The 15,149-nt window shown below is 33.1% G+C and overlaps 1 protein-coding gene across 2 annotated transcripts in view; it reads right to left on the bottom strand.

The window, feature by feature from the left end:
• The window catches only part of LOC111085105, a 109,669-nt gene extending 97,756 nt beyond the window's left edge, over positions 1-11,913 (bottom strand). The window contains exons 1-2 of one of the 2 annotated variants that reach the window (XM_022382304.1): positions 11,610-11,913; positions 9,089-9,192 (exon numbers count right to left, since the gene is read on the bottom strand). The gene's annotated coding sequence lies outside the window, so the exon portion shown is untranslated. The remainder of the gene's footprint in view (positions 1-9,088; positions 9,193-11,609) is intronic. The other variant, XM_022382314.1, reaches the window with a different exon arrangement.
• Positions 11,914-15,149: the final 3,236 nt, after the last annotated feature.

Genomic DNA, 15,149 nt, shown 5'->3' with positions numbered 1-15,149 from the left:
GATTAAATAAATAAATAAATAATATACAAATCTAGATGGCGCTGCGTGCGAACATACCCTCTACACCGATATTTTACGTATCTGGTGTTCCGTAAACTTTTCTCAGCTGAAAAGTGTTCTATGGCCAAAAAAGTTTGGGAAACTCTGATCTAATTAAAATTTGTATTAAATCTTTCAATCTCTGCTTCCTAAAACAAACAAACAAAGTGTATTGTGCAAGAAATTTTTGGCCAGCACAAGGGCGTATCTTTGATTTCAAAAGTGGGAGTAGAGGAGACAGTCTTCGTAACTGGGAAAAGCATGCGGGTATGTTATCAAAAACAAGATATTCTACCTTCGAAAAAGTGCGGGAGACATATCCTCCTAGGAAATTACGCCTATGGGCCATCAGCCCGAGAGATTTGGGTGAAACCATCCAAGTTATTCCTCAACGTGATCATTATGTTTTAATTATTGTATAATGTATAGTTTCGAATATCTTCTGTTAGATAAAAAAAAAATAATATGAAGATTAATAAATTCAATTTATTATTGGTAGATAATGATACACCTTTAATCGTAACGCAAACTTGTGAGATTGTTAGGCTTCTAATGATGCCTATACACATTTATCATTTTGACAAGTGGTCTATTGAATTGTAAAGTATGATATCAAATAATCAAGAACTTTTATTGGATTAGGATCGAATACTGCTATGGTGAAAACGTTAACACTTTTTAGACTCTGATACCACAGCTCTTGTTTTGAATCAAAATGAAGTCTGAAATTCAGGTTTTTCTGGTAAAACAGCTCAGTAATATGTTACTTAATTCTTTAACTTATCTTACAGTAAAAGGTTAACATATTTAATTTTCTCGAAGACACTTGTATAAAAGTATTGCACAGAATAACTACTGTAACTCAAGATGTTTATACAAATGTTTTAATTATTCAATACATTAGTTAGTCAGTAACAAAATTAAGATACGGTAAGACGCTAATGCTGAGGAGTTTAAAATTGGGGTGTTTATACAACCATAAGAGAAAAGAGGTGTATATATTTCCAAGGTAAGATTTAAACCAAGTAATTAAACTGTCTCATGTACCTTTTGTTCCTTGTGATGCTAAGCCAAAATCGTTGAATTGCAGTAAAACTATGATGTGAAAAAAGCTTACTTTGGAAATGACCAAACCAGATAATGATCCTACAAGAAATTTCCTTCAAATATAGAAGAGTTGACCATCGATGTGACCTCTAGCACCGAGCCTAAAGTAATTACTTCAAACCATGAGACTGACAAAATAAAGGGAACTAAAGATACCAGGATATAAGATATCAGGAAGACCTAGAGTTAGGAGCTAGTGGCATTCTCAGTGATGATGAACAACTTAATATGAAATACTTCTTAAACTTGTCACCATCACCAGCTGAGAGGAAGGCTCCTAGATAGACTTGTTTTATGTAAAAGATCAAATTCAAAAAAGTAATAAATTATCCGGGTATTTCAAAATTTAATCCGGGTATTTCAAAATTTAATCCGGGTATTTCAAAATTTAATCCAGGTATTTCAAAATTTAATCCAGGTATTTCAAAATTTAATCCGGATAGTTCAAAATTTAGGGAGTGGAGGAAGCGTGTTAGATTACAAGTTTCGTGGATGATTTTTATATAATACTGGTATCTTGACACTTATGATATGATGCCAGAGTGTTGCACAGAACCGTATGTTCATGTTATGCAATTCGAATAAATGTAGTTCAGAATTATTGTTGTGTTGCAACAATACCCAAGTAACAGAAATTTCAGCATATTATTAAATTCTATTTAAGAAATATTTTTGTAATGTGTATTATGTGTGTATAATAATTAAATGATTTTTTTCTCTCTATAATAAACGGTCTTTTTATCTCTTCAAAGCTTCTGTTTTATAACATCCTACTAAAAACCAACCGTTCAATGTCAAGTATCATAAACATTTAATGATTGGAGTCTTTATACAATTATACAATAAGTATACCATATATATATATCCAAAAGTAGAGCGACACTGGAAAGACTTGTACGAATGGAGTAAAATCCTACATTAAAAATAAACCTTGCTTATTGATTATTTCGATTTAGTTCATCCACACACTTTGAAATTAGTTGAAAATACACTGATATTATCATTATTATCACCACTATGGCTACCGGTTTTGATATTTTCTACTTGTATGCTACTTTGTGCGACACATGGGTAAAATTCTCAGGATGAAGACCCTTAAGTTTCAGGCAAAACCAGCCATAATTTAGAACTGTTGACCAAAGGAAATGCATTCGGTCTGCAGCATCCGCCATCTATTTTGCGGTTACTCTTAACCAAATAACAGGATAAACTACCAGTTATAACGCCTTCACAGTCGAAATGACGAAGTGCATTCAGTAGCATATCGTGCCCCGAACCTTAGACCTCCTAATCATGAGCCTGACACGCTTCTCACATAACCACATCCAACCCACGTAGGATACTTATACATACTTTCTGATAAATCATTTACAGGATTTTACTTAAATTGAAAAATTAAGGTATCAAAAAGTCATTTGATATATTACTAGAGGGAACGAAATTCAAAATTTGCATAAATAATCGAATTACTTTATCCTTTACCGTTTTAATTAAGGTGCTTGGGATTCTTCGTACAGTTTGTTTGTTTTGAATTTCGCGCAAAGCTACACGAGGGCTATCTGCGCTTCTTCGTACAAAGGCACAGCTAAGTTAACAAGTGTGTGTATTACGTTGTCTGATTTATCAACAGAGGGTGCTATGACCACAATATTATAAAGTAAAGATATTCAAAAGCTTTGGTCACGGACTAATAGCAATTTAGGTGCCGGGCATGGCCTAGTGGTTGACTTGCTGAGCTGTGAATCAGAAGGTTCGTGGTTAGCATCCGGTTGCGGCCAAAACGCGTTTCGCACTTTGAGACTATGGATGCGTTATAAGACTGACGGTAAAAAATCACACTATTCGATTAGAAATTATTGTTAATAGTACGGAAAAAGGAGAATTTTTCATAGCAATGATGTTGGACTTATCTAAATCGTGTAAATCATAAATTACTGTTTAAAAAACATGCAATAATAATTAAAATGTATTATTAGTTGAAGAGTTATTTAAAAGACAGAATCTCAACAGTTAATATTGATAACAAATATCCTGCTTGAAAGATGTACTCCCTGCTATTACATTTTATATTTATATGGATATTTCTTCCTTTTTAAAATTAATAATGTTTACTTCCTGATATAGAGGATGTGCTTTGAAAAAAACATCTTCTTTTTAGTTTTTTCTTTCTTTTTTTTTTCTCGCGTGCTAGATTGTATTTAAAAAAACATTAATTATTTACAGCGTATTATATTGTATTATTTAGTATGTGAACAAAATTGAATTGAATTCAATCAACGAACTGTGTCCAGAACATGTGATGTTTGCAGTAGTTTCGTTTAGTATTGAGTATAATCTGATTGAGAGTAATGTTGGAACATTTATGGCAACTTTTCAAACACCCAGTACTATAGGCAAACTTTCTTGATAAAAATATATGATCTTCAATGAGTTTCTTGTAAAACTTAGTTCTCGTATGAGAAGTAGTGTTTCAAGATGTAGTCGTTTTAGACGTGCTTTTCTTTATAATCCAGTGTTTTAAGATGTAATCGTTTTAGACATGTGCTTATCTTTATAATCTAGTGTGTTAAGACGTAATCATTTTAGACATGTGCATTGCTTTATAATCTTGTGTTTTAAAATGTAATCGTTTTAGACATGCTTTTCTTTACAATCTAGTGTTTTAAGATGTAATCATTTTAGACATGAGCATTGCTTTATAATCTAGTGTTTTAAGATGTAATCATTTTAGACATGTGCATTGCTTTATAATCCAGTGTTTTAAGATGTAATCATTTTAGACACGTGCATTGCTTTTTAATCTAGTGTTTTAAGATGTAATCATTTTAGACATGTGCATTGCCTTATAATCTAATGTTTTAAGATGTAATCATTTTAGACGTGCTTTTCTTTATAATCTAGTGTTTTAAGATGTAATCATTTTAGACGTGCTTTTCTTTATAATCTAGTGTTTTAAGATGTAATCATTTTAGACGTGCTTTTCTTTATAATCTAGTGTTTTAAAATGTAATCATTTTAGACGTGCTTTTCTTTATAATCTAGTGTTTTAAGATGTAATCATTTTAGACATGAGCATTGCTTTATAATCTAGTGTTTTAAGATGTAATCATTTTAGGCATGTGCATTGCTTTATAATCTAGTGTTTTAAGATGTAATCATTTTAGGCATGTACATATAATACGCATTTTCTTTGCTACCTAATAAGTTATAATAGCACAATTTCCCTACGAAGTTTTGTGTAAGGTTTGAGTATCGCAACTGTATTACTATCTGCTTCTGCAGTGGTTGCCTTTGTGCACTGCAAATTAAGCCTTATCAGTTTAATGTACGTAATCTGACAGAATGATAGAACTACATTAATTGGACAGATGTCTAACTTCACTCCGACTTGTATATTCCAAGCTGCATCACAAATTTTGAGGGAAATATTATATGTTTGAAACGTAGTTTCGTTCTTAGTAAACTATTGAAACGCGATAATTAGTTGTCCGTATCTGATTAAGTATAACATTTAAAGAGAAAATAATAAAAGTTTAATTTCATCTAAATGGCAACAGGTTTGGTGTAGACACGAATGGATAATAGTAATTTCAATCGTTTATTAAAAGCTTTTAGCGTGGTCAAGTGCTAGCTTTAGTTTCAATTAACACTAACCTGTATGAATCCTGCCGTTGTAAAATGCTTGTCCTTTATTGTAATATATACAAACAAACAAAAACAACAACACAATAGCAGATAACATCTTGTTTTAAAATTAGTGGAAACCTGAAATTTAAACATCTTCTCTCGGTATAAAAACAGATTAAACGATAATACGCAATACACTATTATTACTCACAAGTTTTCTAAAGATGTAGAAACGTTTGAACTTGGCATTCCAAATAAAGGTTGGTCAATATTTTCAATTTTCTTTACATAACAGTAGTTTTGATGCATATTGTGCTCACGTTTCTGTGAAGACCAACAGCTCTGATTTTCCCGAAGCTTAAAAGGAGTGTTTTATGAGACTCATAATTTTAGAAATATCTATAATAATAAAAGGGAGTGACTGTGTGACCGCCATAACTCCAACACGAAAGAACCTAGAAACCTAAAATTCTGCACACATACTAAGTGGACCCTGAGGGTGTGCACCTGTGTAATATTACTTATCGACGTACGTGCGCTCATGTGCATCTTTTTGTGATGTAAGTAAGCGAAAAAACACAGAGAAAAGAATATGTGACTAACATAGCTCCAAGAGCAAAAAACCTAGAAACCTGAAAATTTGCACCCATACTAAGTAGACCCTGAGGATGTGCACCTGGGTATTATTACTTATCCACATGTGTGCACACGTGTGCATCTTTTTAATAAGGTAAGAAAGCGAAAAAACACAAAGAAAGGAAGTGTGACCGCCATAGCTGCAAGAGGAAACAACCTACAAACCTAAAATTTTCCACCCATACTAAGTGAACCCTGAGGATGTGCATCTGGGTATTATTACTTCTTTTATCCATATGCGTGCATGCCTGTGCGCATCTTTTTAATGAGGCAAGATAACGAAAAAAAATCACATAGAAAAGAAATGTGACCGCCATAGCTCCAAGAGGAAAGAACCTAGAAACCTGAAATTTTGTATTGGTACTAAGTTGAACCTGAAGGTGTGCACCTGCGTATTATTACTTATCCATGTCCGTGCGCGCGTGAGCATCTTTTTAGTGAGGCAAGCTAACGAAAAACCACATAGAAACGAATATGTGACTGCCATAGCTCCAAGAGCAAAGAACGTATAAACCTATAGTTTTGCACCCATACTAAGTGGACCCCGAGGATGTGCACTTGTATATTACTTATCTTATCCACGTGCGTACGTATCTTTTTAATGAGACAAGCTAGCGAAAAACCAGATAGAAAAGAAATGGTTCCGTATATGACAACTTCTAATATATAAAAAAGCCAGTGGGTTTTAGTAACAATGCGTTTTAATAATGGCTTTTATGTCACGTTGCTTAGCAACAAAGTATAACCTAATATTGTTGTTACTCTATGTACTGAAATTATAAAATTAAATGTAAAAAACTACAAAACTGGAAAAATATTTGATTTCTTAATCTAGTCTCCGTTGATTAAAGAGGTTTCTTTTAACTTAAAACGTTGGTGATATAAAAGAAAATACCTTAATTCAAAAACAATTTAAGTTTAAAATTGGATCGATATTTTTACTTTCACGATCTATTTTATGCACTTGGCTCTAGGTTATCTTACACTATGTCTTTACTTTATGCTTATTTATTGATTTATTTAAATCATACCAACATTCACTACACCAAGGTTTCTAGGCCCCCTTGCACCCCCGTCACTAAAATCTTAATGGGCAGACAGTAATCGAAGCAGACAGTATTTGGCATATAGTCATGTATAATATATTAACCTAATAACCCGAACAAAGCCGGGTACTATCGCTAGTATTAACTAAGTCGCATATAGCACACCCATCCCCCACATACAATATTTACCTGAAATATTACGGGATATGTTAAAAGATAATTGTACATATATCACATAGAAACACCAACAAAGAATTAATACAAGTACGTCTACAAACGGAAAATAAAGTTTAGTACTTTGAGATCAAAGTGTAACAATACTATATTCTATTTAAAAGTTCTATACGTAACAGTATTTAAGACATACGCGGTATCACTTTGAATACCGCAAAATGGTACTTTAAAAATTCTACTATTATAAAAGAACCGTAAGACGTTAAAATGTCGGTTTTCATGTACAGTACAGATATATCACACTGCATTTTTATGTTATAATAAGTTACTGACAAAATGTTTTATCAAGTAGAGTTAGCTTTCAATGGAATGCATCATCAATGAATGTTATGTTTTGGCCTTCAGAATTATGATATTAAATAAGCAATCTTAAATCTTTAGCTCCAATTCATGCTTTTAGTTCTGTGTCTAATTGAAATAACATTAGGTTTAGTTTAAATGTTTTAAGAGCTACAATTTGATACAACGTGCAAGGTTTATTTACCACTACTTTAATAACCAAACAGAATGTTTCTACACAGGAACCACACTAGTCCACATTATTATGGTAATCCATTATTTTGACACACAGTATCACAGATATTACATTCGATATAAGATTATTTACTATTTTCTTATCGATAAATAAAAAAACAACATACAAAGTATTTTCAACGGCATTGTGTAGAAAACAACTAAAGTAGCTAAATAACCATCAACGTTTTTCGATTATCATTAATTCAAAAAAGTATAATCGTACGGTTAAAACCAAAAGTGAGAAAAGTTAACTGATTGGCTAGTTGTAAGTGACGTGTATTACTCACTGTTTCGGTGTGTTCTATTATTTCTCATGGGTTAGGCTGGCCAATGTTTAGATATTACTTCTAAACTCTAATAAAATTATATATCAAAAATTTATGGCTTATTCATAAGTCACGTGTGTAACCCACCGTTTCGATATTACTTTAAGCTCTCTAACCACACTGTATTTTTTACTATACAAAATTCTACACCTAGATTGAAATTTTAACGAAACAACAGTTGCATAAAATCAGCTGCTGATTTATGGTGATCTGTATTATTGTTAGCTTCTATTTATAATACTTTTATATGATCACTTACTGTTAGGAGAAAGTTTGAATGGTGCCACTTGAAGCACAAGCTAGTTTATAACTCGTTGTGTGATAAAAGTTCAAGTACGGTAGCCAATGTTTAGGTTGTTGTATTATTGTGTCTTATCCTAACATCTCTGCATCTTAAGATCGACAATTAGTGGGTTAAGTCCACTCATCTCATACAATCATTAGTTATAAATTACAGTTTGATAAATATCATAGTCCTTTCGCGTTTGAAACAAATAAAAGCTAAGCCTGGTGGTACTTCGTGTTATTTTGTTTTGTTAAAGTATTCTATTAAAATAAATTGTCATGTTTCTATATTTGCAGGTGGAAACGATTATAATTTCGTTAAAAGACTGTTGCTGTTTTGTGACAGTTTGAGACATTTATTGTTAGAATCAATTTGTTCTAACATAGTATAAGAGCTTCATTTACACCTTATTGTTTCTTGAGGTTGGGATGGTTTGTTTCTCTACAAACATATTAGATGCTTATATGCACTGGAGGTTCGTTTTACAGGCTATTTGCAAATTGGTTCTCGATGTTATATTTTATTCATTACCTCCGCCAACAATGGTGAACGAAGGTTATGTTTCACCTCTGTGTGGAGGTTTGTCAGCAAGATAGATTTGGACGAAATTGATATATATTCGGACTATGGCCCAACTTAGAAGTGATTAGTTTTTGGAAGGTCAAGGTTTGGAAAAATCCAAAAAATCCCTATCTGTTAACATGAAGATCAATGTTCTCACACTATTTTTGCTTTGTAACTCAGTAAAAAATGACCAGAGTTTGATGAAACTTGGTGGTCTTATATGCAGAATATCATACTTCATTGTCCTGCAGAAAATGACCCGTGTCCGTAGATAACGACAGACATACAGACACATTTTCGTATTTTTTTGAAACCTGAATATGATCAAAGCTGTGTGGCGGAGGTATGCGCTCTCCTGTGCCCCTCTAGTTCTTACAGGTATTAGTGGTTGATGCTGTAACACGCCTGCGCTTTAAACCTTGACGTTACAAGTTTTAATGACAATTACGCATTATCTATAGTTTATGCTACAGGTTCTTGGATTTATGGAAAAAATAGTTTGTTTCTAATTGACGTGAGATTTCTACTTGATAACGATATGACTGTATTCAGTTTTTGGGAGACGTAGAAAGAAGTACACATACGTCATGGCTAAATAAATGTATGTCACGTACTAATTGGTTTGTTTATGGTTTTATAGACGTATGTTTAAACGTGAAAACATTCCTAAATTTACACCACTGAGGAATACAATATTGCACACTTACCATCGTTTTTCAACTGGTCATACTACACTGAGTCACCAAAGAGTTGAAAAATTGCCCCTTGCAAAACAGGTTTTATGCAGCCTTGAACTAGAGGTTAAACTAAACTAAAAAGAGAAATATTAACTTACTATGCATACAAAGTAAATGAAATATAGATATATCTATAAAGATTTATATTTTATTTTTCTCTCGATATAAAAATTGGGGACATAAAAGTTTATTCAGTCCGTAGAATATACTTACAGATATGAGTCAAATCTAATCAAAGTATATATTATTTGAATAATACAGGCTACACTTTTGACTAAAAATGGATGATCGAGAGAGATTTCAACCTGACTAAACTTGGGTGAATGGAGTTCTTTCTTTTGTAGAGCTTAAAATGTAAATCTTGATTGTTGAAATTGGAATGAAAATACACAATTTTTTGTTATTAAAGTCACACTATTAAAAAGATGGAAACTTATTTACTTGTACAATGACACAAACTTATTATTGTCATTTAACTAATATATTACGCACTGACAATGGCGTTGACAAAAATATGTGAAACTTTGTCAGAGTTCAAAAATGTTTATTATATATATACCGGTTGATTCAGAAGTCTATCGACGAACAAAATATCCAGATATGTACAGATGTAGGACATTAATTGTTAGTAGTATGGAATAAGGTATTAAAGGCCTACCTTATGACAATATTATTGAGATCATTTAAGGTCAACTTCAGATCGTGCTCTTCGAAACGTTTATTAATATACATCACACACTTAAAATGTTAATGGCAAGGTATATATAATATAAAAGTGAAATACTTTTTATATAAAAGTTACCAATATCTCCCCACGTTATTAATGACACGATATTTTTCTGAAGAACAGTTTAATTAACATGGTCTTACTGAATGGACAGTGTCACCAGAATGCTCGAAGTTGCTGTCACATTGCATATTCTCAGATGAACGTAACATTCTTCACAACAGATGGGAGAAAATGTGTTTCAGCGATTGTGTAATGGGCCTTCATCCTTTCTCCATTTATGCATAAGCGCCAAACGGCAGACCAAGAACAACAACCAGTACTGACAATGAAGCCACCATATTGGAATTGTCACATTTGTGGATAACTTTTAAAAACAACTATTAATTGTTTGCTACCGGTTCGTAATGTTGGTATTTGTAGGATATTTACGTCATCGGCAATTATGCTGTAACTGTTGCTGGGATAATTGGGAGCAGTTGCAGGATAATGTTTGAGTGTTACCTTGTGTAAGTAACTTTTAGTTTAATACTTTTCAACCTTTTAGACCTTTGAAAAGTGCAATAATATGTTTATGCAAAATTCTAACCTTACACTTTCAAACTTTGCTATGGTCGGATTTCGATCATTTATAGCAAAGCTCTATATACGTAGACGGGGTGCTATTCTTGAGGAGCTATACTGGTAATTTTAGTTTGAAATGTTTCACTCGTTAATGTCCAGAATTTTGCCATTAATATTTGAGGGTGTATGATGCATTTTATTAATACTTTTGAAGGATATGATCTTAAAGATAGTCTTGGATGACCTCAACGACATTTTCACAGGATAGGTATACAACACCTCATTCCAAACCGCTAACGATAATTTTCTTATACCTATTCACTTCTGAATTATCTGTTTGTCAGTGGACATCTGGATTACCCTGTAAATTCATGTAAATCCATCAAATTCGAAGCTTACCCATACCGTTTTTGATCTATTATGCAGACAAAGTAATAACCAAATAGGCGGCTCATACAATTATCCATACATAATTCAGACAATATGCTGCACAAACAGAAGGAGTTGAAAATAAGAAACTTGAATTAAATTTGGGTAGATATGTAGAGCTCGAAATGTCACAAAGAAAACGTCGTATCTGAGTACCAGAAAGGAAGATTCATATGTAAAAAAGAGAACAGGACTGATAATAATCGGATAAACAATGACATTGTTGGATTGCGAGAAGAAAAAGATGCAGGATAGACACAAATCGGATAAACAATGACATTGTTGGATTGCGAGAAGAAAAAATGCAGGATTGATACTAATCGGATAAACAATGACATTGTTGGATTGCGAGAAAAAAAAGATGCAAGATAGACACAAATCGGATAAACAATGTCATTGTTGGATTGCGAGAAGAAAAAGATGCAGGATTGATACTAATCGGATAAATAATGACATTGTTGGATTGAAAAAATCCTGGGGATCGAAAATGGGTTAAGCGCAATGGGTTCGGGTATATAGATGACCAAACATACTCTACTTACATTTTAAAGAAAATAAAGGTAAAATAACGACGACAAAATGTTATAGAACAATAGAATAGTTCAAAATATGCATTAGAACCAATTATCAGATCAGTTACTTAGAATTTTTCCTGACAATGTGAAAGTAAATAAAAAGAAGAAGTATTTGGCATCATTGTGCTCGATGAGAAGCTGTTAACCCTAAAAAATGTGTATGTATACATAGGAAATTAAAATATCCAGTTCTTACCTCGTTTCGGTTAAAGCACTTGTTCTAGATGTAACTAAAGGGTGATCCTGACGACAAACTGTAGACTTGGAGTTACTGCACCTTCATTCAGGATTACGTTTATCAGTACAATGTGTATTCGTGGAAAGAAAATCTTATAGCCTTGCTTCCTTGAAGTGGCCCGTAGTTCTGATAGTGTTGTTGTTTAACCTGTTTCAAGATCGTTGTTGGCAACAAATCAAAATCCTGAGAGTGTTACGTGCCGTTCATAATATAGATGGTACGGTTTATACAGTTTTCATGACATTTTGTCTGAGTATGTGTATTGAAACGTGACAGCTTCTCTTTTTCCCTGTTTCTGAGCAACAGAATAACATAACACAAAATGTTATTTACTGCTACATATCACCTGCTTCCTGAAATTCGAACAAAATATAGAAACAACTATGACAGTATGGTTAAAATAACATGTCTTCCTCGATATCCCACTGGATTATAAAATAACACAAAATGTTATTTACAGCTACATATCACCTGCTTCCTGAAATTCGAACAAAATATAGAAACAACTATGACAGTATGGTTAAAATAACATGTCTTCCTCGATATCCCACTGGATTATAAAATAAAACAAAGGTTTCTTGTAGCAATGGAAAGAACTAAAAAGAGCCTTGAAGTATCGTATCAGTTGATGGTTAATCTTAAAAGAATTCGCCCACTGAACATTTATGCAACTCAGTTCAATAATAGTGGTTTTGTTTGCTCAGAACGTAACATTAACAAGTAGTAATTCTACTTTTGTTGAAGACAGTAAAGACAGCCAAACTCTGGTTGCATGTATTCCTTATCGTCTCCGTCAAGGTTTTGATGTCACCACATGACTTGGTTATTTTTAGCCTTCTGGCATGAGTCATCTGAGAGTATCCATAACTGTATGCACGTGGGTCACCCACACTGCTTAGTAATCACCACTTTTAAGAAGCTTACGTCAGAGCCACTAATAAAAATTAAGTTTTAGTATTTTTGTTCTTTACTGATTAAATTCTCTTTCTGTAGGAAGAGTAATGCAAATAGGACATGGACAACAATATGTATACGTTTACAAACCTTAAACTTCAAGTTTAGTTGTAGTTTAGTGTGTGTGCATTAGCACCAACACTTATTATAATAAGTAGTGAACACCACCTGTTATGAACGTACTCCTGACCGTAATGAATATGATGATGTGACTGTGTAGATTTCCTTCCAGATGTTGTAGTCATACCTTTTCTTGCATTATCACGTTAGTGCTGTTTCACTCTTCATGCACACTTCCCATGCCTTGCGAAGTAAACACGAGTTTGTTTTCTGTTAGTGCTGTTTCACTCTTCATGCACACTTCCCATGCCTTGCGAAGTAAACACGAGTTTGTTTTCTGTTAGTGCTGTTTCACTCTTCATGCACACTTCCCATGCCTTGCGAAGTAAACACGAGTTAAAACAAACAAAAAGAAAACGCACAAATGAGGCAGAATTTTAAATTTTCATAGATAGTTACTTAAATCTTGTTGCCTCTAACCACAACTGCGTCTCATGGTCTTACCTGATGATGTAGAGAGCACATTCTCGCGTGAGCTTCGAGCAAGTGAAATTAAAACTCGCAAGCCCATGGCATGCGTTAGCTTGCCTGCTTTACCTAGTCAGCCAATAAGAACCCAAGATCATCAGGCGCACTCTGGAAATTTAGGTCACTAAGATGAAAATCACAGTTCGTGTGTTATATGATGGGCTGGTTGTTTTTTGTTCGGCCGAACCCAGTGTTCAAAATATAGTAACAGGCATTAGTTGTTTTGAAGAACAGGGAAAGTGGACTTAGTGATAAATGCTTTTTCTAGGTTAGCCCTTAACTTTAAAATACTTGTACTGCTATGTTTTTTCATGACCTTTTACACAAAACGTCTGGAATAAAATCAGGCGTCATAGTTTTTCGAATTTACCATTTCGTTTTGACACATGTTAATACAATAAGACAACTCGTATATCTTTTCGCATGAGTTCACTAAAACTACTGCGAAGGAATTAATTCAAACAGTTTTTCATTCTAAATGAAGTTTTTTACGGTATTAGTTTTCCAGTTATCAACCGTCCATGTTTATGTTGTCTATATATGTATATATTATTGTTTTTTGTTCTTCGTAGTATAGATGCAGATTCCGAGTTTATATTAGATTTCTTAGGTCACCGTTCAGTAAATTTAAATTATAAGTTATTTAATATTGTCTTTCTGGTCAAACCAGTTCTTAGTGTAGCTGATATTACGCATTTTACTTGCTACTCATTTTTTTTAAATTTATTTATAAGTTTCTTATTTGCGCCATTTTAAATGCTACAAATACAAATAAAATAATAACAACAACAACAGTAAAGGCTGATTTTCTTTTTTTTTAGCTTTTTCACTTATGAATAACTCTCTCTTTGATCAGCCTTTCTATATTCAGAATGGCTATGTTTGGACCTTAGGGGTCTCTGACCTGGCCTTCTAGCCCACGTGTCACATAAGGTGCCGTTCTCGTTGAAAATACCAATAGTAATCATGAAAATTACAAACAGATTGCGCGCTTATCCAACAAAAATTGTAAATAGAAGTACGGAGTGAAACTATCTGTGTGAAATCATGAATATGATTATGTTTCACATTTATATTTGTTAAGTATTTCAGTATTGTCTACCATATTTGTTTAAAGTTGGATCTAAGTAGGTCCTTTTATCCACCCCTTCCAAAAATAATAATTAGCTACTAGCAAATCTTCAAAACACTAGGCACCATTAGATAATCGAAACACTGGCTACCACATTGTCAAAAACACTCACAAGTCATGGACTCTTGTGAAAACATTCAACCACGAATAGCTAGGACATACAGAAGATAGAAAGAGATACTGAAATACGAGCGTTTTAAACAGTAAAGATATTTCGACGTTCAATTGAAGTACCAATACGAGAACTGAAGCTCCACAATGATAGTATTCCATGTACATATACTTCGATATAGTTAACTGCCAAGTATTAATACGCCACCAAGATGACAATCTAAGAACTGGTATTTTTCCTCGGTAGTGTATTAATATTCGACTATGATATATACCAAGTAGTTATATACCATCATTATTGCTGTGTAATTACGTTGTATTGACACCTTTCATAGTGATATAACAATCATGCATACTGCGTCATAATGGAATTAGAAACACTTATATTTCGCATAGTGATATATGGCACTAATAACTCGTCATGGCGGATGGTATTTCAAGTACCATTATTCACCGTTGTAATATTCCAAGTACTAATATATCGCTTATAATACTTATATTACATATAATGATACTAAAAATACTCGTAATTCATACAGTGATATGCCAGGTACTGATATACCACCGTAATGACATGCCAAGCACGTGGACTTCAACATTATGACAATCCATTATTCTAATTACTCATATTCTACAATGGTGACATTCCAAGCACGTGGGCTTCAACATTGTGATAATCCATTATTCTAATTACTCATATTCTACAATGGTGA

This window comes from Limulus polyphemus, unplaced genomic scaffold, assembly GCF_000517525.1.
Source record: "Limulus polyphemus unplaced genomic scaffold, Limulus_polyphemus-2.1.2 Scaffold11, whole genome shotgun sequence".
In the NCBI taxonomy this organism is placed as follows: Eukaryota; Metazoa; Arthropoda; class Merostomata; order Xiphosura; family Limulidae; genus Limulus; species Limulus polyphemus.
This window is presented reverse-complemented; position numbering and strand designations above follow the sequence as displayed.